The 25,268-nt window shown below is 38.8% G+C and overlaps 1 pseudogene; it reads left to right on the top strand.

Moving 5' to 3' along the window:
* LOC149238960 (uncharacterized) overlaps positions 1-25,268 on the top strand; it is a 159,808-nt pseudogene that overhangs the window by 6,646 nt on the left and 127,894 nt on the right.

Below are 25,268 nucleotides of genomic sequence, written 5' to 3'. Positions count from 1 at the left end.
AGTTGCAATGAGTGGTCTTATTAGCCAGCCTCTTCACATCAATCAACATGTTTTGAGAAGTTCCAACATCACCGGAACCAGTTGATATCCTAGACACCACTCGTTCCTCAAAATGGAGTCCTCTTTAAGCTCTTTTAAGACTCTCTAAACATGAAAAGTTTGCCGAGCACTTGTCACTTCTAGCTCGTTAATGGATTAGAATCGATATCTACTCAGTATAATTTTACCCCTTCTTCGGGCTGAGATAGATTAACTACGAAAAAGGTACTCGTTGGTCAAACATGATCAATAGGTTCTCTCTTGTATTGTTTTATGCTTTTTCGGGCTTGAGAGACAAATGTACGAAAAAGAACTTGTGGAGTTTCCTTTTATTCCCTTTTCAAACTCTCTAAATGTGAAAAGGACCAAGTTATCTTTGTCGTTAAACTCGTTAAAAACATTAAATAGCAACAAACTTGTCCATCTAGACAAGACCGAGTTTCACCTTCGCTAGACTCGTTAAAACATCAAATAGCGATGGATTCACCTGAAGGGTGGAATTATACAACAAGCATATGTTATCCTCCTCAAGCTTGATAAAAAATAAAGAGGTATTGGTCAGAAATGACTGGGGAAAATGGGAAAAAGCTGGGAACACTTTATGGTAGCAGGTCGCTCTTGAACATGACACTTTCACCTCATCACCGTGACTATGTGGGTTGGGTCATTCAGCTTGATGGTTATCACACCGTTGGTCTATCATACCATCCATCACTTTGTTTTGGGTTAATGCTACCAATTCACTTCAGTGTCGCCGATATGTTCAAGAGAAGTCATTTAGTTCAAAACTTCATCCTTTAGAATACAATAAACCTTCATTTTCATTCGTGCCATTCCTGAACCTTGTGTCATTAGTCTATGTTTCATCTCCAAAATCATTTACCTCATTTTGTGTCGTTGATGTGGGATACATCAAGGCCCTCCTACGATGAGTCACTTCTTGTCGACATTAGCACATCATCCAAGAAGTTGACTTAGAAATACCCCTCCAGTACCTTTAGGCTTGCATACATCAATGGTAGGTTTCTCGATTCCGGCGATAGGTTGACATCACTGGCCTTTGACCGAAATACTTTGTATGGTGTTCGACATCAAATCTTTTGTTCACACCATGCGAAATGTACTGCAGTACTTTGAGGTTCATTATCATTATCGGTGATTCCTCTTGCATTTGTTAACGACTTACATCATTGGCTGGTAATCAGATGATGTCTCTCCATGTTCGACTTCAAATCATCTATTCACATGGTTAGACTTGTACTTGAGCAAAAGATTGGACGAGATTGAAGACCCCGGATCTAGTTTCATCCATTCGGGTTGCGATATATTTTTCAGGAGTACTATATCAAATGTACAATGTCCTTACATTCATGGTCATCCATTCATGGGTCTACATTTGTAGACGACTATATTTGTACATGTAATGAAAGTTTATAAAGCTGAGCATGGGTATGCCTTCCCTCAGCTAGTTCGTGAGAAAAAGTCAAATTATCATGATATTTGTATTGTAACTGATGCAAGTCACCTTCCATTTTGAAACCTTCTCTCCAAATGGGAAAGCATCTCACTTGACATGTTTATTTTCGACTTCATGCTTTAGGGGGAAACTGTTACAGGTCAATTTGGGCACATCAACCCCGACTTCCAGATCCGTATTATTAGGGTTCATCAAGCCCTAATTCAGTTGTTTTCATTCCATAATGAGGTCAACCTACTTCATGCTTGCTTCCCAAGAGTTTCCATGACACCATTCATCCAAAAAGTGTCCCTAAGGAGATCAGCGCAGGGAGCCTTCTTTCAGGTTGCAATGCATTTCAGGAACTACACTATCTGGGTGCTATGCATTGCACCTAGCCTTTGTTTCACCTGTGATGAGAGAGATTCATCGAATTTTTTAAATGAATCCATTGGATTCCTTATCCAATGATACTTTTGGAAGTTTCCAGGATGATTGAGCTCGCATTTAGATAAGGAAGAGAATGAATGAACCTTAATCCATTATCCCTTCCTCCATGGAACGACTTCCCAATTTTGGCAAAGCATTCATGAGGGCCATTAATGGCTTAACTTCCTCCATTCAGTTATAAATGGACCAAGCATTCAAAGGCTTGGGGAGGTTGGAATTTCTTGAGCTAAGGAAACACTGTTTGAATGAGATTAGTAAAAGTATTGTAATGATGTCGAAATGTTGCTTCATGAGGAGAGAAGGGTTTGAAGCTGGAAGGATGACACTGAATCGAGCATGCATCTATATGGGTTGTAATCTTTCCTTCTATTAATAAAGAATTCTAAGATTTTTCCATTCATGTGTTTATATGATGTATATCATATTCTTGATTCAATGATATGTTTAGTCAAAGAATCATCATTATTGTATGCATTGATGGGTTTCTATCTCAGCTTGTGTGCAGGTACTTTCCAAGCGAGTTAAGTACGTAAAGGAGTGGCAAAATAAGTCAAAGGAGAGAGGGATCGAGAAAAATTTACGGGTTGGTACCTTTGTTCTTCTTTCTCTTATTTGTTAAATATAGGAAAAGCGATGAATTACTCTGTCTTTTGTTTCTAGACTAGCTACTAGGTCTAGAGGGTCAGGCATTTAAAGAACACTAAATTTGCCCAAAACAGGCAGCAGCCCCTGGGTTGATATTTTGGGAATGGTTGCTGGTCATGCGTACTATTTTTGGAAGATGTTTATCCTATTATGACTGGTCATCGGCTTCTAAAAACTCCTTCATTCATTAATTCAATGCTCCCTGACAAAAATGTTGTTGTTCCAGTTCTCATCTTCTTGTCAATCAGTCCTCTTGCTAATACTACAAATGTAATACTGGCAAAGAATAATCCAACTTTTCCAATTATTGTTGCTGACAAGAGAGAGGGTTTCTCTTTGTTCACATTCATAGGTTCACTCTCACCTGTTAGGCTCGACTTGTCTATTGTTGGAAATAATACTGATAGAGGGGGTGAATCAGTATTATCAAGTCAATTATTTTTCATTTCACAATCAGTTTGTATACACTACTTTAGTTAGTGAAAACTGTGTATATACACAACTACAGTTAAGGAAACCAACGTATAACCTACAGACTTATAAGTTAATTTATTCTTCAGATGTTGATCATTAATCTGTGCATCAGAACCATATAAATAGTAACCATGAATAGTAAAACAGAGTAGACAGTCACACACAAGAACACAAGATATAAGGTGGAAACCTAATGTGGGTGAAAACCACCTGCTGCAATTCATCTCTATCTTCTTTTAATTAGAAACTTCTTTTTACAATGTTTCTATACTGGTGCAGTCTTATACTAGTACACAGGCTTCTACCTGCAGAAAGATACAACCTTATCTCGTTCTCCAGCTTCTCCTGGAAGGGAGCTACAACCCCCTTAGCTCTTGTACTAGCTGATGTATTAGTACGTACGTGCTGATCTATAGAAGGCTACAACCTTCTCTTTTCTTCCGGGACCACGTTTCATAAATTTTCAGACTGGATCCATCAATCAAACATCAAATACATCTGCATCAACCAATCTCCTTTTCTTCTATCAAAACTGAACCAACCAATTACTTTTCTGAATGATGTAACCAGAATACATTAACAATAACCAGAAACCAATCCAGAACACTGCAACAATAAATAGAAGTAGCTAAAACATATTTCATGAGACGTATGCTACTTCAATATGTATAACCTGTGTGCATACGCTTCTGTATTAAGGCCAACAAGCGTATACGCAGCTTTGACTTTCTTAACCAACATGTATACACGCCTCTGCTGTGCTGAACCTGCGTACTGATCTATAAAATATAATTTACCATTTTCACTTATTCAGACATCAATTATACCCATATTATTAGATTTATAGATCAAGTCATGCGCCAAATATAACATATCAAAATAACACAAGGATACTACTATTCAAGCCTTAAGATCTTGACCCAACAATAGAACTTATCCTTCTTCTAGCGCTCAGGTTCCTCCTTGGTTCAGATCTAGCTATGCACCATAACCCAATTCTAGATCTTATTCTTCATAAGATATTCAATGCTTAAGTGAATGCCTTTGCCTAATCATCTCCTTCCCTTTTATAGTCTTAGGTCTTACTCAATACTTGATCCAGATTTAAACAGGAACGCAACAAATTACAGAGATAACCATATACACAAAGATGCAGCGGAAATAATACTTCATTTCATTAATGGAAAATACTGAAATATGCTTACAACCAGAAATGGAAATAAACCAGCTAGGGCGATGGTAGCTTATCTCTGAGAAGAGATGTGATGGCTACATGCCTCTCAACTGTGTTATAATGAGGCTCGAAGGCCTATTTATTGTTGAGAAGCAATGAAAAACCCTTCACATTCCAAAACCTAACCCTAGGAGATGAAACGCCAAACTGTGGGCCCCGTTTGGGGTAAATTGGTACATCAACTTCCCGGGGTCGTAACTTTGGCATATGATCTCCGTTTGACGCATACAATATCTTGTTAGAAAGATCCATCCGAGCACTACGGATTCCCCAAAAAACGTCGTTTAGGGCCTCAAAACGGCTCTGGAAGTTCAGGACCCGAAAAACTGCTAAAAATAGTAAGTTGTGCTACAATTAAGGAAACTGAAAATGCTGAGAAAGACAATGGTGGGGGTCCAGGTGGACTTGGCAGGTGGCCACCAATATCCACCTGGATCATTCCTCCCCCCTTAGGAAGCAATGGTCCCCATTGCGTTGAGCTCCTCCATGAGATGAGGAAACTTTTGCTGAACTTGTTCCCTGGTGAGCCACTTGCCCTACTGAAGGAGTTGGCCTGCTTTGACAACCCGATACAGTTGGATATTCTGTTGGCGAGTGTTCTTGATCTGTGTGTCCATGATCCGATCAGTTGCAGCTTGTTCCATGCAATCTGGATTTAATTCTGTGGGTTTGAGCTGTTCTGCAATGTCGGATGTGTCTAGCAATGGTGGAAAGTATGGCCGAAGGTGGTCCACATTGAACACTGGGTGCAGGCCAAGGAATGGGGGAATGCTGAGCTCAAATGCATTGTCTCCCATAGCCTTAGTAATGGTGTAAGGACCATATCGGAGTGGTCTCAATTTCCGATAGGCTCCAGTAAGGCGTTCCTTTTGCAAATGCCACCAGACTTTGTCACCCACCTGAAACTTGTGTGGCACCCGATGCTGATCATGTCACTGCTTGTACTTGGCATGTGATTTCTCAAGAATGTCATGGACCTGCTGGCGAATATGTTGGATTCGCTTAATGAAGCTGGTGGCCTTATCTATTTCGGACTGGAAATGAGCTGAATTCATGTGAGTAGCTGCAAGTGGCATGGCCACATCAATGGGGCAGAGTGGCTGGAATCCCAAACCCACCTGAAAAGGGCTATGGCCAGTGGAGCTATGAAGAGCTCGGTTGTAGCTGTGCTGAACATAGGGGAGGCTCTCGTCCCATGTGCGTTGATGCTTTGAGTTATACATGCGCAGAATGTGCACAATCATCCTATTGACAACCTCTGTCTGGCCATCAGTTTGAGGATGGAAGGCTGTGGACTTCGTGAGTTTGGTGTCTAGCATTGACCAGAGACTGGACCAAAATGTGCTGAGAAACCGACTGTCCCAATCTGAGATGATAGACTGTGGGATCCCAAAGTGCACCCACACTCGTTCAAAGAAGAGTTTAGCAGTGGCTTCTGCTGTGATATTCTTCTTGCAGGCCACCATAATGGCCATCTTCGAGAACCTGTCAACGACCACAAAAACACAGTCATTTCCATGCTTAGTGGAAGGAAGGCCTGACATGTAATCCATGGAGATGGATTCCCAAGGTCGACTAGGGGTAGGCAACGGGGTATAGAGGCCGTGCTTCTTAATGGTCGGTTTGGCAATCGCACAGGCAGTACATGATCGGATGTACTTCCCAACATCCTGTCGAAGATTCGGCCAATAGAAATAATTTTGCAGTACTGCCATTGTTTTCTCGACCCCGAAATGCCCAGCAGCCCGTCTGTAGTGTGCTTCCCAAATCATCTTGGCACGCTCGCTTGAAGGAACACAAAGGTGACCAAGGTGGCATAATAGGGCATCCTGGAGGTGAAAATCTGCAACATGTCGACCCTCCAAGAGTGTATGGTCTGCGTGGCCGAATTCTGGGTTGCTTTTGTAGAGAATTGGCCAATCAGAAGTCTTGTGCCCACAAGAGTTGAGCACGGTGGTTAACGCCATGATCGGTGGTCGACTGAGGCAATCTGCAACATTATTGGTGCTTCCCTTCTTATACTTGATATTCAAGTGGAACTGTTGCAGGTATGTAGACCACTTCTGATGGCGATCATTCTGCAATTTCCCTTGGGTCTGCATGAACTGCAGGGGTCGGTGGTCTGTGTGGATGACCGTTTCCTTCCCCAAAATGAAATGCTTCCATTGTCGGCAGGCCTGTACAATGGAATACATCTCTTTATCATAAGTGGGGTACTTCCGGGCTGTGTCTGAAAGTGTTTCACTGTGATATGCCACTGGATGTCCATGTTGAGTAAGGACTGCCCCAATAGCATAGTCAGAGGCATCTGTCTCGACCTCAAATGGTTGTTGTAAATCTGGTAACGCGAGCACTGGTGCCGTGCAGAGGCGATCCTTCAACTCCATGAATGCCTTCTGTTGAGATTCAGACCAAAAGAATTTTTCTTTCGCCCCTCCCTTGGTGACTTGACTCAAGGGCCAAGAAATATGAGAAAACCTCAACACAAACCTGCGGTAGAAGTTGGAAAGACCTAGGAAGCTGCGGAGCTCTGTTAGAGTGGTTGGAGAGGGCCAATCCTGAATGACTTGGATCTTGGCTGGATCGACATGCACCCCCTGTTCATCAATGATGTATCCCAAGTACTGAACCTGGGTCATGCCAAAAGTGCACTTCTCCAAATTGGCACATAGCTTGTGTTGCCGGAGTGTTTGGAGAACCTGTCGGATGTGGTGGAGGTGCTCTTCCCAACTCTGGCTGAAGATCAAAATGTCATCCAAATATACTACTACAAAGGAGTTGGTGAATGGCCGCAAGATGTCATCCATTAGCCTCATAAAGGTTGCAGGAGCATTCGTCAATCCGAAAGGCATGACCAACCATTCGAAGAGGCCCTCCTTGGATTTGAAGGCAGTCTTCCACACATCAGAGGGTTCGATTGGTACCTGGTGATATCCTGACTTTAGATCGATCTTGCTGAAATATTTCGCCCCCTTTAGTTGGTCTAGGAGGTCATCAATCCGCGGGATCGGGTACCTATTACGGAGAGTGATCTTGTTCAGCGCCCGATAGTCAATACAGAGTCTCCACGTCCCATCCTTCTTCTGTACCAACACGATCGGGCTCCCATAGGGCGATGAACTCGGATGGATGTGACCTTTCTGCAGGAGCTCCTGAATCTGCCTCTTGATTTCATCGTTCTCCAGAACGGAGTGCCGATAAATTGGTCCATTGGGTAGCGGCGCACCTGGGGTCAGATCGATGGAGTGCTTGACTTGACAATGCAGAGGAACCCCTGTCAGGGAGGTGAAGATGTCCTCGTACTCCTCCACAATCTTGTCCATCTGTAGTTGTCGTGCAGAGGGACCCCGTCTGGAGGCCGCGGCCACTGTCTTCTTCTTTCCTTGAGGGCGTATAATCAGGAAAACAAATTTCCTGGTTTTGGAAATGATCTTACTGCATTGTTTTGCAGTAATCAAAGAGATGGCGACAGGTGGTGCTACCTCTGGTATCCCGAACAACTTATTTCCCAATGTAATAATAACAGCATGGGGCCTTGATTCATACACAGCATGTCGCTTCCACAAGTATGGTTGTCCTAGTAATACATCCCAAACTTCAAGGGGAGCAATGTCACACAATACCTCATCCGTGAAGGGCTTGATGTTGTATGGAAGGCGACACTGCTGGCTCACGCGAAGATCTCGTCCTTGGTGAAGCCACCCAATGGTGTATGGTTGTGGATGTGCTGTGGTCGGTAAGCCCAACCGCTTCATGACCTCTGCCGGAATGAGGTTCTTTTGACTCTCGCTATCAACAATGAACTGTATCGGGGAGCCCTTTACCCACATCTGGGAGTGGAAGAGACGCTCCTCCTCCTCTGGATCTTCGGGTTCATTTTTCTAGATCTTTGCGGTAGCAACAGTGGCACTGGGATCTACATCAATGATCTGCTTCCCTTTTTGATACCCCTTATCGGGTTCTAACTCAGAGTCGGAACATGCATCTGATTCTGAAACCTTTAACTCAGCCACCAGTGACTGCTTGGCCCGACACTCACTTGTGTTGTGAGTGGAGCTCTTATGGAACTCGCACCATTTTCCAGTGTCCTTTCTCGGCTTCACGGCGCTGTTCTTTGCTTGCAGCTTCGGCTGGTTGTCTTGGGCTGTCCCGCCTTGGCTTTGTCCTTTGTTCTGTGGTTTAGTGTCACCTTTCCCCTGCTTTGGATTCACAGATCCAAAGTCTCGCTTCTTTTGTTTAAACTTCTGCTCGACCTTGATGGCATATCGGTATGCTGCGCCGAGCGAGGGGATGTTTAGGAATTGTATTTCTTCCTGGATGTACTTGTGCAGGCAGCCACGGTATTTGAGTATCAAATGTTGCTCCGAATCCTTGATACCCAACTTTGTGCGAAGGGTATGGAAAAGATTGGTGAACTCCGGCACGTCTTGATCCCTTCCCTGCCGCAGCGTGGTCCACTTTATCTATTCATCCTCATAGCTTCCGACAGGGTAGTACTGCTCCTTGATGGCATCCCGGAATGAATCCCAGGTGGGTGCGGCTGAAAATAGTGAGCCAGTACTTTCATCCTTCTGCTCGCAGTAGGTTTCCCACCAGTCCTTGACGTGGGGGGCTGCTTTGAGAAGAGCAAAAACAATCTTTTCCCGACTCGAAAATTCATGAACAGAAAAATAACCCTCTAGCAGATTTAACCATTTATCTACGGCATCTGCGTCTATCTGACCCTCGAATATGGGGATTTCAAAATTAACTTGTACCTTAAAGGGTGTGGCGTTTCCAGAGTAGCTGCTGGAAGCCGATGCGTCGCTTCTGGGTAGCCGCTGAAGGATCTGGGCAAAGCTGTCCATCATCGCGTTCCGTTGTCGCTCGAGGGATTCTTCGAGCAAGATTTTGATGGGATCTCCTGCCCCCTCGTCTTTCTTCTCGTCCGCCATGGGAGGCCGTCGGGATTTGCGAGGCTGGTCTTGCAAAGGTTAAACCAGTTCAAGCCCTAACTCCTTATATCCCGACCTTGTTGGGGACATACAAAGAAAAACAGAGAAAAAGCAGACCGCTCTGATACCACTGATTCAGATTTAAACAGGAACGCAACAAATTACAGAGATAACCATATACACAAAGATGCAGCGGAAATAATACTTCATTTCATTAATGGAAAATACTGAAATATGCTTACAACCAGAAATGGAAATAAACCAGCTAGGGCGATGGTAGCTTATCTCTGAGAAGAGATGTGATGGCTACATGCCTCTCAACTGTGTTACAATGAGGCTCGAAGGCCTATTTATTGTTTAGAAGCAATGGAAAACCCTTCACATTCCAAAACCTAACCCTAGGAGATGAAACGCCAAACTGTGGGCCCCGTTTGGGATAAATTGGTACATCAACTTCCCGGGGTCGTAACTTTGGCATATGATCTCCGTTGACGCATACAATAGCTCGTTAGAAAGATCTATCCGAGCACTATCATTGTTGGAATGGGCAACATCGGTCCATTCCATCGACTCATGTTGCCCCCGGATTCCCCAAAAAACATCGTTTAGGGCCTCAAAACGGCTCCAGAAGTTCAGGACCCGAAAAACTGCTAAAAATAGTAAGTTGTGCTGCAATTAAGGAAACTGAAAATGCTGAGAAAGACAATGGTGGGGGTCCAGGTGGACTTGGCAGGTGGCCACCAATATCCACCTGGATCAATACCATGGTCCAAAACCATAAATAATCAATACCATGGACCCAATACCTGGGTTCAACACTTCAGACGAGATACCATGGTCCAAATACCAAGGACTAAATACCACAGACCAAAAATAAGTCTTCCCACATGTACGCGCTTTTCCTTGCATGAAAGTGTGTGCATACATATACGCACCTTTTGAACGTTGATCCCGTGTGTATACGCAACTTGGTTAAGAGGAACTTGCGTATATATATTTTTCGTTCATTCTGAGAGCTTGAACTGAGATCTGTCATCTGAGTGAGTTGCCATCAAGGACAACACCTGTGTCATAGCGCCAAACCTGTGTCATAATGCCAACAATATCCCCCTTTGGACTTGATGGCAACCCCAAGTTCCTCAAAGTCATTCTCCCCCTTTGTCATCAAGGGAAAAGGGTTATGCTCCCCTTGAGTACATGCTGAAATCTCTGCTCTGCTGTGTTGTCCATGCTCCCCCTGACTGTAGGCAAGGTCTGCAAAAAGATGTTCTACAAGAAGAAACATGACTTTATACATCATACATGACCTTCCTATCACCAAAGACTCATACATACAACCATTTCCCAACCAAGTGGGGATATACCAATATTGACTCATCCACCCAACCAAGTGGGGATACACCAACAATTTACATATGATAAACAAGAACATTACATCATCCACCCCAGGCATAGTGGGGAAACCAACATAGGTCATTACATGACCTTAATAATAAAATAAATACATGACATAGAGACAAAAATATCTAAGGTCATCAATTAACATCAGCAACATCTGTCAATCATCATTCAGACCGGTAACCATGATCTTCTTCTGCACCTATTCCACCTGAACAAAAATAGCTGTGAAATTGACCCAAGATCTTCTAAGATAATGCCAACAATGCATTATTAGAAGTATATGCTCCCCCTGAGCCTGTGCCAGATGGTCTCTGTCAGATCCATATTATACTCTTTTCATCCTGAGTCTATCCCCACTGATTTTCTTCAACCAAAATATACGCGACTGTATCCACAGAAAACTACGTATGTATGCGGATACGCTTCAAGAAACTCGCGTACAACCACTGTTCTCTAAAACAGATGATGCATCAACTACTCCCAGCTTCTGTCTGAGGTATTCAAATGTCTCCCCGGGCAGTGATTTGGTGAGTATATCAACAACTTGTTCTTTGGAGGGGACATACTCCAATTTGACCTTTTGTTCAAGCACTTGTTCCTGGATAAAATGATATTTGATAGGTATGTGCTTGGTCTTCAAATGCATCACTGGATACTTTGAAATATTGATTGCACTTGTATTATCACAAAAAATGGAGATAGGTGGAGTAAAAGTGATTTGAATGTCTTGCAATGTTTGCATCATCCAAAGGAGTTGTGTGCATCAACATGCAGTAACCACATATTCTGCTTCAGCTGTAGATAATGCAATTGAACTTTGTTTCTTGCTGAACCAAGATACTAATCTGGAACCCATAAAGAATGCACCACCACTAGTGCTTTTCCTGTCATCCACGCTTCCTGCCCAATTTTCATCTGTATATGCATGAAGTGTGAGATCTGTGTCTCTAGGATACCATAAACCATAGTTTTGGGTTCCTTGAAGATATTTGAAGATCCTCTTAACTGCCTGAAGGTGTGCTTCCTTTGGATTTGCCTGGAATCTTCCAACTATTCCCACTGCATGCAAGATGTCTGGTCGGGTACCTGTTAAATAGAGCAGACTTCCAATCATGGATCTATAGGTTGGTTGATGCACTGTTGTTGATTCATAATTTGCGCTGAGGTTGCATCCTGTTACCATAGGGGTACATACTGGTTTTGAATCATCCATCCCATATTTCTTTAAGATCTGCTTGAGGTACTTGGTTTGTGATAGAAAGATACTGTCTTTGTTTTGTTGGACTTGTAAACCAAGAAAATATGTGAGCTCACCAAGTAAGGACATTTCAAATTCTTTCTGCATCACTAAAGCAAAGTTTTGACTCATGTCTTCTTCATTGCTACCAAAGATGATATCATCAACATACACAACAAGTATTAGCAACTTATCATTGTCAATTTTTATATATAGATTGCTATCTGTTGATCCTTTTGTAAAACCTTGTTGATGGAGGTACTTATCCAAACGATAATACCAAGCCCTTGGAGCTTGTTTAAGGCCATAGAGAGCCTTTTTGAGTCTGCATACAAGTTTTGGATCATTTCCAAGGATAAACCCATCTGGTTGCTCAATATACACTTCTTCTTCCAAGTCTCCATTCAGAAAGGCAGATTTCACGTCCATTTGATATACTTTGAACTTCTGAAAGCTAGAAAGAGCAAGAAACATTCTTATTGCTTCAAGTCTGGCAACTGGTGCAAAATTTTCTTCAAAGTCTATATGTTCTTGTTGAGCATACCCTTTACAAACAAGTCTGACCTTGTTTCTAATAACATCTCCATTCTCATTCAACTTGTTTTTGAATATCCATTTTGTCCCTATGACATTCTTATCATTTGGTCTAGGAACTAACTCCCAAGTGTTATTCTTTTCAATTTGCTAAAGTTCTTCATTCATGGCCTTGACCCAACATTCATCTTTTCATGCTTCACTTACATTTCGAGGTTCAGTGGAGGAGAGCAATGCTAGATAGCTTGAAGCTTCTGAAATAGTTCTTCTTGTTTGAACACCTGCTTCTGCCCAAAATTTGAGTTTCTAGATGATTCTTTTGGATGTACTTGGATGGAGTCTTTTCTTCTACCCTCATCTGTTCTTCTGGTGCCTCATAGGTTTCTTATTCATCATTAGTCTGATTTGATGTTGAAGGATAGTCCTCATCATCTTTGAAATCTTCAGATTTTACCTCCCTTGGAATGTTTCCTTCTTCATCAACCACTACATCAATACTTTCAACAATTTTTCTAAGTCTTTTATTGTAACACTTATATCCTTTGCTTTGGGGAGAGTAACCAAGGAGAATGCCTTCATCTACTCTAGGTTCAAACTTGCTAAGGTTTTCATCAGTCCTTTTGATGTAACATTTGCTTCCAAAATTTTTGAAGTATTTTACTGTAGGAGTCTTACCATACCAGAGTTCATGAGGAGTTTGAGTGCTGTTCACTTGGACGTTTGTCTTGTTGAGAATAGTAACGGCAACAAATGAAGCTTCACCCCAGAAGGTTTCAAGAGTTCCAGACTCATCAAGCATAGCATGAGCCATTTGTTGAACCATTCTGTTCATCCTTTGTACTACTCCATTTTGCTGAGGAGTCCTTGGAGTAGAGAATTCCCTTCTTATTCCATGTTCTTCACAAAAATCGAAAAATTCATTCGAGGTAAATTCCCCTCCTCAATTAGACCTGAGGCATTTGATTTTGCGATCTGATTCATTTTCAACCAAGGCTTTGAATGCTTTGAACTTTTCAAAAGCTTCGTCTTTATGCTTCAGAAGTCCTATCCAACACATCCTAGAAAAATCGTCAATGAACAATATGAAGTATTCTTCTCCTCGAGGTGACCTTTTCCTGGATGGATCAAATACATCTGTATGGACAAGTTCAAGTGGCTTATTTGCTGATCCTTCCTTCTAAGGGAAGTTAATTCTGGTTTGCTTACCAAACTGACATGATTTGCATATTGTATTTTCTGGAATTCTGATGTCAGGGAGATCACAAACTGCCTGATATTTGCATGCATTCCTTATTTGAGAGAAGCTTAAATGCCCCAATCTTCTGTGCCATAGCCAATGTTCATCATTCTTGCTTAGATAGCATTGTTGTTGTCCTCCCTTGAGTATGTATAAATTATTTGGAGTTCTTATGCCTTTGATCACTGTTTCTCCTGTATCAAGCTCACGAACAATACATCCATTTGATTGAAATATTACCTCATTTCCTTGATCACACATTTGATTGACACTCAATAGATTATGCTTTAAGCCATCAACATACATAACATTTCCAGCTTTGACCTTTTCTTTCAAAAGAACATAACCTTTACCTTTTATGAGTGCAGGGGTGTCATTTCCAAATGAGACCTTCCTTTCCTTTTCTAAGGAACTATATGACTGAAGTTTTTCTTTATCACCTGTCATATGTTTTGAGCATCCACTGTCAATGTACCACTGATTTTCCTGTCCTTCTGCATATATTGCTATACCACATCTTTCTGGTTGCAGTTATTTCTTCTTCCATGTTTTGGGACTCAATGAAGGTTGCTCCTTCTGAGTTGTTTGCCGAAACCTACTCTTGCATTCAGAATCTTCATGACCGAAGTTGTTACAAATAGAACATTCTATTTCATTTTCAAGAGTAGAAAAGTTATTGTAGGTTCTTTTCATGATTCTAGTCACACTCTTTTTATTTCGTGCTTCTTTGGTCATGATGGTCTTGTAGGCAACACATTGAGCTACTTTGTGTCCAAAGTTATGACAAGAGAAACATTGGCCATTGAAGAAATTCCTGCGATTATCAAACCTTCCATCCAGATGATTGTAGTTTCCATAGACATTCATTCTTGAGGCAAATTGAGAATGATTTACTTGCGGTTGGTTGTAACTTCTGTTCATCCTTGAAGTAGATTGTCCCTGATGTATTCAGTGATATCTGTTCATCCTTGAGGTAAATTGACTCTGATTTACCTGGTGATCTGCTTTATGCCTTTGCTGTCGATCGTCAACTTGTTCACTTCTCCTTGCTGCATCAAGATAAATTTTGGAGGTGGATGGCTTCTATGCTTGAGATGCTTCTTCAATATATCCAAGACCTGTCTTGATTAGTGGAGAATGCTGCACTTTGATAATCTCATCTAAAGTTTCAGATATTTTAGCAAATCTAAGATTAAGAGCTTTTGTTTTCTCAATATCTTTTCTAAGTCCCACAATTTCACATTCTAACTTTTCATTGTGTTTTTCCCTTTCAGCAAGTTGGAATGTCAGAGTGTCTATAATCATACTCTTTTCTTCTAAACAGATTTTAAGTTTAGAAATTTCTTCATAGAGATCATTTTCATCTATAGCGTCCAAGAAATCATCATCTTCAGAAGCCATCAAAAGTCTATAATCATTACATTGTTCATCTTCATCACTAATTGAAAATCCATCACTGTCTTCATGTGTATAATAGCTCTTCTTACTTACATTCTGTTTTCTGTTCCATCTAACTGGTTCCTTACCTTTATCAAGCTTATCTTTATGAGGACACTTGGCTGCATAGTGACCGACTCTTCCACAAGCAAAGCATTTGAAAGGTAGCTTACCTCTGAATCTTCCAGAACCCTGTTGAAGGTTCTTGACAAATTTTGATTCTTCCTCTCCTTCTGACATATGTCCCGACTCATTGTAATCTCCTTTTCTTGAAGCTTTTAATGCGGCTTCTCTCCTGTTTGATGGTCCCCCTTTTCTCATTTCGAAAGCAGTTAGGATTCCGTGCAGCTATGACATGGTAATACTCTGTAGATCTTGCTTTTCTTCTATGGCAGAGACTTTTGATTCAAACTTAAAAGACAAAGATCTTAGAACCTTTTCAACCAAAGTAACTTCTTTTATCTTTTCACCCAAGTTTTTCATACGATTAACAATCTCATCTATATGTAAGAAATAATTAGCCACACTTTCATCACTGTACACTTTGAGATTTTCATATTGAATTATGAGAGTTTGTAGTTTTGCACATTTTACCTGATTGTCTCCTTCATTGCTTAGAATGATCTTGTCCCATATTTCTTTTGTGGTTTTGAGCTGCATAACCTTGACAAATTCTGATTGAGATAAACTCCCTAATAGAGTATTGACAGCCTTTGCATTTGTTTCATACTGCTTCTTACCAGCCGTATATATAGGAGTTGCTGATGGAAATGTGTATCCTTCTTCCATGATATCCCAAACTTCTGTACCAAGAGATTGAATATAGGCTGTGATTCTCACCTTCCAATAGATGAAGTTGCTCCCATCAAAGATTGGTGGCTTGATCAATGCCTCTTTTTCGTAGTTGCTCATGATGATAAATCTTCCTTCAAGCGATCAAGCTTCTTCTGAAGGACCTACTCTGATACCAATTGTTGGAAATAATACTAAGGGGGGGGGGTGAATCAGTATTATCAAGTCAATTATTTTTCATTTCATAATCAGTTTGTATACGCTACTTCAGTTAGTGAAAACTGCATATATACACAACTACAGTTAAGGAAACCAGTGTATAACCTGCAAACTTATAATTTAATTTATTCTTCAGATGTTGATCATTAATTTGTGCATCAGAACCATATAAACAGTAACCAAGAACAATAAAACAGAGCAGACAGTCACACACAAGAACACAAGATATAAGGTGGAAACCCAATGTGGGTGAAAACCACCTGCCGCAATTTGTCTCTATCTTCTTTTAATTAGAAACTTCTTTTTACAATGTTTCTGTACTGGTGCAGTGTTATACTAGTACGCAGTATTCTACCTGTAGAAGGCTACAACCTTCTCTCATTCTCCAGCTTCTCCTGGAAGGGAGCTACAACCCCCTTAGCTCTTGTACTAGCTGATGTACTAGTACATAGGTGCTGACCTACAGAAGACTATAACCTTCTCTTTTCTTCCAGGGACCACGTTTCATAAATTTTCAGACTGGATCCATCAATCAAACATCAAATACATTTGCATCAACCAATCTCCTTTGCTTCTATCAAAACTAAACCAACCAATTACTTTTCTGAATGATGTAACCAGAATACATTAACAATAACCAGAAACGAATCCAAAACAGTGCAACAATAAACATAAGTATCTAAAACATATTTCATGGACGTATGCTACTTCAATATGTATAACCTGCGTGCATACGCTTATATATTAAGGCCAACAAGCGTATACGCAGCTTTGACTTTCTGAACCAGTGTGTATACACGCCTCTACTGTGTCGAACCTTCGTACAGATCTATAAAAGATAATTTACCCTTTTCACTTATTCAGACATCAATTATACTCGGATTATCAGATTTATAGATCAAGTCATGTGCCAAATATAATAGATCAAAATCACACAAGGATACTACTATTCAAGCCTTAAGATCTTGACCCAGCAATAGAACTTATCCTTCTTCTAGTGCTCAGGTTCCTCCTTGGTTCAGATCTAGCTATGCACCGTAACCCAATTCTAGATCTTATTCTTCATAAGATATTCAATGCTTGAGTGAATGCCTTTGTCTAATGATCTCCTTCCCTTTTATAGTCTTAGGCCTAACTCAATACCACGGTCCAAAACCATAAAGAATCAATACCATGGACCCAATACCTGGGTTCAACACTTCGGACAAGATACCATTGTCCAAAACCATAGGTCCAAATGCCAAGGAATAAATACCACAGACCAAAAATAATTCTTCCCACATGTACGCATTTTTTCTTGCATGAAAGTGGGTGCATACATATGCGTGCCTTTTGAACGTCGATCCCGTGTGTATACGCAACTTGGTTAAGAGGAACCTGCGTATATATCTTTTTCGTTCGTTCTGAGAGCCTGAACTGAGATCTGTCATCTGAGTGAGTTTCCATCAAGGACAACACCTGTGTCATAGCACCAAACCTGTATCATAATGCCAACATCTATAAGAAAAGAAAAGCCAGATAAAATTAGCCCATCTACAAGCACTTAATCCCCAATCGATAAATGCACGAGGTCCTCATCAACTAGGTCATATATTGAAATTTTCTGTCTATAACAATTTTGAACTACTTGAATAAATATCTTCTTCTTCTCTCTATGTAAAGCCTTAAACTACAATGATTGATGATAATCACAAGTCGTTGTTATAAAGATAACTAATAAAATGTTAAAACTAATGCTGAGACCATCATAAGAACCTTTGGGCCACCCTTCTTTATAAATTTCAACAACTAGAGAGATAACTGCACAAACTGCAAGGATCGTGAGATTCATGTCTTGCATTGCTTCATACACAAACATACAAAATCCCCAAGGTGGCTTCTCCATGAATCTGTCAAAACCATAGAGCTCCTGCCTCTGCTTTAAGCTTTCCTCACTGGCCACAATTCCATTAGTGATTGATGTAGAGAGCTTTCAACATTGGTACACAAAGGTGGTGGCATCTCTCTCTCTCTCTCTCTCTCTCTCTCTCTCTCTCTATATATATATATATATATATATATATTTGTTTACTTCATGATCTCCCTTTGGTGTCCTTATGCATATGGATCTCAGATTACTTCTCAATCTGTTATCATTGAATACTCTCTAATACTTTCTGTAATTATGGGTTACAACACTATTAATCCATGACAATGATTGGTCATCTATATAGCTCCTATTCTTTTTCATATAGTCATAGTCCAAACTATAGTAGATGGGGGTACACTCAAAGAGAGTTTGGTCCAAAAAAATTCTCTTATTTGATGATGAGATACTTATGAACTAAGTTTACAATGAATTGCATGTCCTTTTTGTTTGCCCATTTCACATATAATGACTTGCACGATCCACATATTGTGCAATATATTTTTTATTTCACAACAAAATAACCATTGAGTGTAGACATCATGACTATGTCCTCAATTTCTGCATGTTGAGAGTACTGTTGAACCTCATTCATTATGTAGATTTTATTTTTCTTTGCAAATGTATTTTCCTACTTTTCATAAAAATCTCATGACATCCTACACATAATCCATAGAGCCAGTGGATCACATTTATGTGCCAATCATGTCTTTAAGGGACATTGTCTTCCCATGAGATTCCACTGCTCTAACATGGAGTTTGAAAAGACTGTTCATCGCTTCATTAGAAACTCCCCCTGGGATCATGATGAATTCATTATGTTATTGAAATCATAGGATGTTCATTTTTCTCCCTCTTCCATACTTTGGTAGGTTGTTTTCTAATATCTACATTTCTTTTTGATTCATAGTTCGGTCTGGTTTGATTTTCCTCCATCATCTATTTAGGATTCTTAGGATATATGGTAGCCTACAGTTATTGGCTTTGTGACCAAGGTTATGAAATAAATAACATCTTATTTGACTAAGGTATGGTTGAGTTGGTGTGCGGATTTTTGTGCCCCTTTTTACTTATAATTTACATTCAACAAGTTTATGTTAAAATTCATTGCACAAATAATAGTAATACCTGATGAATGTCTGTCTTATCTGCTTTCTTGCTTGAGAGAGTCGTCTCATTTGCTGCATCTTTTCCTGATTAAACTTGATTTTCTTTGTCTTACATTCTGCTGCAATGTGTCCAGGTTCATGGAAAGAAAAACACTTCATATCTTTTCCAGGCGAAAAGAATCTCCTTTGAGATCTTTCGAATTTGTTCAACTCATCTCTAGAAGGAAATGACCTTTTTGAAAAAATCATTTTCTGTGACTCACTCTTTGGCTCTTGTTGTTGCTTCTTGGTACTGTTTGCCTCTTTGTTATTTACTCTGCTTGTACCTTCCTCTAGTGGTTTTTTCAGGGCTGCTTCATTATCCTCTATGGATGCCTTTGAGCTACTTCTCTTTTCTTCTGAGTCCTTCATGAATGCTATCTCCTCTCCTAGCTGCTTACAAAGCTTGTTATTTTCATCTAACTCTCTTCTAGCTGAATCAACCTTATCTTTTAATCTTTTACATTGTGGGTTTCTCTCCTTGAGTTTACTACACATCACCTCTTTTAGTCTCCTTGATTCTTCAAGTTGTGTCTTCAATCTGACAGTTTCCTCCTTGTACGCATGCTCTCTCTCATCACATATCTGCATGAGTTTCTTCAAATCTTTGTTTTCATTCTTCAATATTTCTATATTAGCCAATGATAAGTCAACCCTAGCTTGATTTTCATTAGCCTTTTCTTCAAGAGAGTTAGGTACATTCACACAGGTAGAGGTTTGATTTAACTGGACACTTTCCCTTTGACATGTTTTTTCTTCCTTCCCCTTTCTCCTTCCTTTCTCTACATTGTTGCTACCAGCCTCTTCATACATGAACTGCAATCTATCCTAGATTTCTTTTGTAGAAGTTAAATCAACTATTATATCAAGATCTTTATTATGAATATTGTTATATATAACTCATTTTTCCTTAGCATTCCATTGTTGTTCTTGCATAGAGGGAGAGTTTTTACAGTAACCTTCGCATACAAGCTTCCATAGACCAGGTCCATAAGCTATCAATTTGGTTTTCACCTTATCTCTCCACTCATGAATTTTTTTTGTACTCAACACAAGTACACTTTGAAAATCCATGACTTAATCAGATATACCTTCAAGCTATTAGGTTTATATAGAAGGAACTGACTTCGATACCAATTGTTGAAAACTTGACTAAACTGAGAAGGAGGCGGGGGTGAATTAGTTTAGTATATTCAAGGACATTAAAATTATTTTTATTAATATCACTAACTAATACATAGCATGAGCAGCTTAACAAATAATAACCAACATATGAATATGTGATCAACAAGTAATAAGCAAACCAAGCCAGATACATGAACACATAATAACAACACACACCGAAAACAGATATATGTGGAAACCCATAAAGTAAGAAAACCACATTTTTATCATTGTTGTGATGCAAAGGAAAGCTCCTACTCCTTATTACATCTGATTTTTTGTAGGCCCCAACCTACAAGAGGCTGCTACCTCCATTTCTTGCAAGTTGCAACATGCAAGGAAGCTCCAACTCCCATATGTTTTCTGTAGGCTACAACCCACAACAGGATCCTACCTTAACCATTTCCAACTGGATATTTATCAAGATTCAACTTGAAAGGAGACTACCATTCCCTTATGAAAACACAAAATAAAAATTAACTGGTTTACTTGGTCATAAACTTTGCATATCTCCATCTTCATTTTTGCATCTTCTTCCCTTCAAATCCGCTACACATTAGCTTCATAAGTGGCAAGTAATTAATGCATAATAGTTCAATCAACTCCCAAAAATTCATCCATTCTCTAACATCCCTTACGGCTTTTGAAATCACATCTTTTATAGAGATATATTTATAGCTGTTTGTATCCCACATAAGAATATGAAGTGAATAGGCTTGACTCTTTGCCTTCCACTCATTTGTTTCCAAAACCATCAGGTCTTGAATATTAGAAAAAAATAAATAATCCATCCAATATTAATTTCAGCCACATGTAATCATTAAATGAATCAACCTCATGCCAACATAAAATACCAATCTTTCTCATTAGTGCATCACAACAATCTTTGCCTTTTCCTTGGAGTCTTTCCTTTGCATCACAACAATTAAGATTAATGAACAATTTTACATCACAACAAATTCTTTAATATAGTAACCTCTGCAAGATTATCAAAACATTTTAATGTATCACAACTCTTCCTCCTTCTTTTGCTCCTTTTCCTTCTCTTACTGCTTGCTGCTCCTTGTGCTTTTGTTCTTTGTGCTTGCTGCTCCTTTGTTTTCTGATTTGAAACTATAACAACATATGTCTACCTATGCTTATTTAGCATTGGTCGCAACCATGCATGCTTGTTATTGATCCTTGCCTGCTGCTACTCCTGCATCCCTTGCTACTCCTTGTGTTGCTCCTTTTCTTGCTGCACATTTTCCATCAATGACAATATTTCCAACACATGACATTGCCACTTACATTATCAAATATGCGAATAATGAACCTAGTTAAAATAATCAAGATAATGACGTAATATTACGACAAGTAGCTTATGTTAATATATTGCAACAATGGTTGTTATGTTATGTAACTTACTATTCTAGATTTCCAAAGTTAATTTATGTAATGATGGATATTTTATCTAATGGCTAGTAAAGGAACATGGAATAAGTAAGTCAAAATGTTACATGCTAGTAAATTCTTTAAAAAATTTCTCATCCTATGTATTTTTACACGAGGTTTAATTGGGAATGTTACAAGTGGTATCAAAGCAAAAGGTTGAAACATTGGAGCCTTTTGGGAATAAGTAAGAAGAGAAGAAGTGGAGGTATGATGCTTTTGGATATAACCTCACGTATGATTCTAACGAGATCACATGACGATATATGTAGTAGATTTCATTTGATATGAAATGCATGACGATGTTAATAACCACATTAAAGAATGATAAGTGTTAATGTCTACTTTAAAGAATAACTTGCTCATGGAATTTGAGTCTTTATACTAGATAGTTGTCAATTATGTTGCATTCAATTGTGATTATGGAAATCCTAAGCACTCACTAGTGACAGTGTGGATTAACTACCAACCTTTGCATGTTTAATGGTGCATTTAAGAAAAGTGATTAGAATTATAATGCACTATTTATAAGAAAATAATGAATGCATGTATTGTCCTTGAAGAGGACATTAAAATGTTCTAAAAGACATTGAAAGAACCCCTTTGGATGTTAAAAATAAACAATGAGTCAAGTGGCAGGACTTGACTTTAATGACTAATTGGTGATTTAGTATGTCAGTGGATTTTGTTCGAATTTAAGATCGTTGGTAGTATTTATTATTTTTGCATGACTAGCTAATAAACTTATATGCATGAATCAATTTTAATTGAAGATTATTACAAGTTGTAAACAAAGTGATTATGGAAGTTTACTTCATGTTGTTGGTCTATTGGTGACAATACACTGTTGAATTTGGGGTTGTTTGGATTGTTACCATAATTGTTATCGACACTTACACATTAATGATAAATCAATGTTTTATATGAATAAAGATTTGCATATGATTTTATGCATAACAATATTGTATGCAAGAAAATACAATGATTTCGAAAGTGGATATTTGTTTAGAAATGCATACATATGACTGCAAGTTCTTGAAGGTTACAAATAACTTAGATCATGATACAATAATATCGTTAATGTAATTGATTTAATAGAAAGGAATTTTTATGTCGAGATTTGTGGCTTTGCATATGAACATGCACAAATTATAGTTGGAAATATGAGAACAAAAATAATATTTGATAGTACTATAATATACTAAAATGCATGAGATAGATTATGTATGTTCTACTAGCTTAATGATGGAACTAGTGGTAATTAGATGTTGATTATGTTTTTTATTCAAACATTACAACTTTGCAAATTTATGTTTCAATGCTGATTTTAGCTAGTATTGATCTTATATCTAACAAATATGTTAATTACATCTTTTAGGAATTCATCCAGTGCATGTGAACATTGCAATGAAAATTGACAAATTGATAAATCTCAAACAAAAGGGTTCAATGGAAGAGCACATATGTCATAAGTAAAATTTAATGATGAACACTGAAGGCAATGTTGTATTTAAGGGGGGGAGCATGTAATATACCTATTCGTAAAACTCATTGTGGAAATATTCGAGAATTTTTGGGTAAATGATACCATGATTAATGTAATAGATTCTAGCTAATTACGTTGTATTGAAGATGAGGTTTCTTTTTAAGATTTTATGACAATGGTTAAGGGATGGACTCCCTTACAACCATTTAGTGAGGGGTGAACACCCTCACAAGACATTTAATAAAATTAAATGTTTGTTGGTTTTTCCCTATGGGGTTTTCAGGGTATATCTTTGTTCAATGATGTGTTTGATTATTGTGCTATTCTAATGATGTTGCTTCCCCACATGACATTGACACTTACATTATCAAATATTTGAATAACTGGCCTGGTTAAAATAAAAAAGATAATGATGTAATATTACAATATGAACCTTACGTTAATATACTACAACAATGGTTGTTATGTTATGTAACTTACTATTCCATTTCTAAAGTTACTCTATGTAATGATGAATATTTTATCTAATGGTCAGTAAAGGAATATGGAATAAGTAATTCAGAATGTTACATGTTAGTAAATTCTGTAAAAAAATTCTAATCCTATGTATTTTTACATGAGGTTTACTTGGGGATGTTACACCGATAATGATAAGCTCAAGCGAATATTAATAAAGTCATTTCTGCAACGAAATATTTCTATTATGGTGTTGTGTTTGATATCTATGATGTAGAGTGATATGATAGGTGATATTATTTTGTTGTTGATTAATTAATAGCTATGATATGGAAGAGGAAAGGTTTATGTGCGCTGCATGAAAGGGCATAACATAATTGTTGCATGGAATTTATTAGCCTATGCGTTACGTTAATTTTATCATTATCAATTTTATTGTAATTTTGTTGGGGACTTTAAATTCATTGACTTTACGTAATTAGGATAATAATTGGATTTTGTTCACTACCAAGAACCCTGAAGGACAAAGTGCTACATATTAGGTCGTGAATGAGGTACAAAGGCTAGTAGAATTATTTGAAGGCGAAGAAATCAATATTACAATCATTGGTCACAACTTGGGTGCAACCTTTGTTGTTCTAATGGCTTACTAGAACAATCTAAAGCAGTAAGAGAAAAAGAACTTGCGGAAGGGAAAAATAAGGGTTTCTGGATCGCATTGATACAATGTGTAGAGTGTGGAGGTGCGGAGGAAGAAAGCTTTCTCTGCACCTCCACACTCTATATAATGTATCAATGTTACAGAGATTTGTTCACACCCTCTCCACCCCCACATTTCATGCTTCAAAACTCCACACTTCGCACAACTATGGTGATTTGTTTAGCTGCCCCATCACACCCCCCTGCCTACATCAAGGAGCTAGAACCCCGTCAGTTCTAGCATCAATGGGTAGAGTAGTAGAAGTGTCAGGCATAATAAGGTCAATGTCATAGCACTCATCGGCAGAATGACCACTCACAAAATTAGACTTTTTTTTATTATAAAATGATTTGTCAGGCACTGACAAATATCGAAAATAAAAATTCCTCCACTAGGGAAATTATGTCACATCATGGCTCGCTTAGCCAATGGAAAATCAGAAAAAAGATTCCAAAAATTATAAATTTATTCTTGAATTCAAGAAAAATTAGGAACATTTAGCATTTTCTTGAAATTTGGTTAAAATTGCAAAAAATCAGCAAAATAATAAAGAGTCAATGCACTTTGACTATTAAGCCAGTGTTATAGTCCTTGGCGAGGCAATGAGTAATAAAGTGAGGAGAAATCAAATAAAGTTAAGAACTGTAACATATTTTAAAGGTATTTTGTAATATGTTAAATGTATTTTGTTAAAACCACCAAAACATTTCAACATCAGTTCATCCTAAATTTCCCCCGCTTTTGTGACTGTTTTTACTTCTACATGCTCATTCAAGTGGCCATGAAGGGTGTGGGGCCTTTTCGGCCCAAACAAAATATTAATCTACCACTAAAATTTATCTCCAGTCATTCTACAATTTAATGTATATCTAATCAATCCACACTTTA

This window comes from Pinus tabuliformis, chromosome 8 (genome assembly GCF_031772625.1).
Source record: "Pinus tabuliformis cultivar Carrire ecotype Pingquan chromosome 8, CPIR1, whole genome shotgun sequence".
Classification (NCBI taxonomy): Eukaryota; Viridiplantae; Streptophyta; class Pinopsida; order Pinales; family Pinaceae; genus Pinus; species Pinus tabuliformis.
The sequence above is the reverse complement of the archived record's forward strand: the minus strand, read 5'-3'. Positions and strand labels throughout refer to the sequence as shown.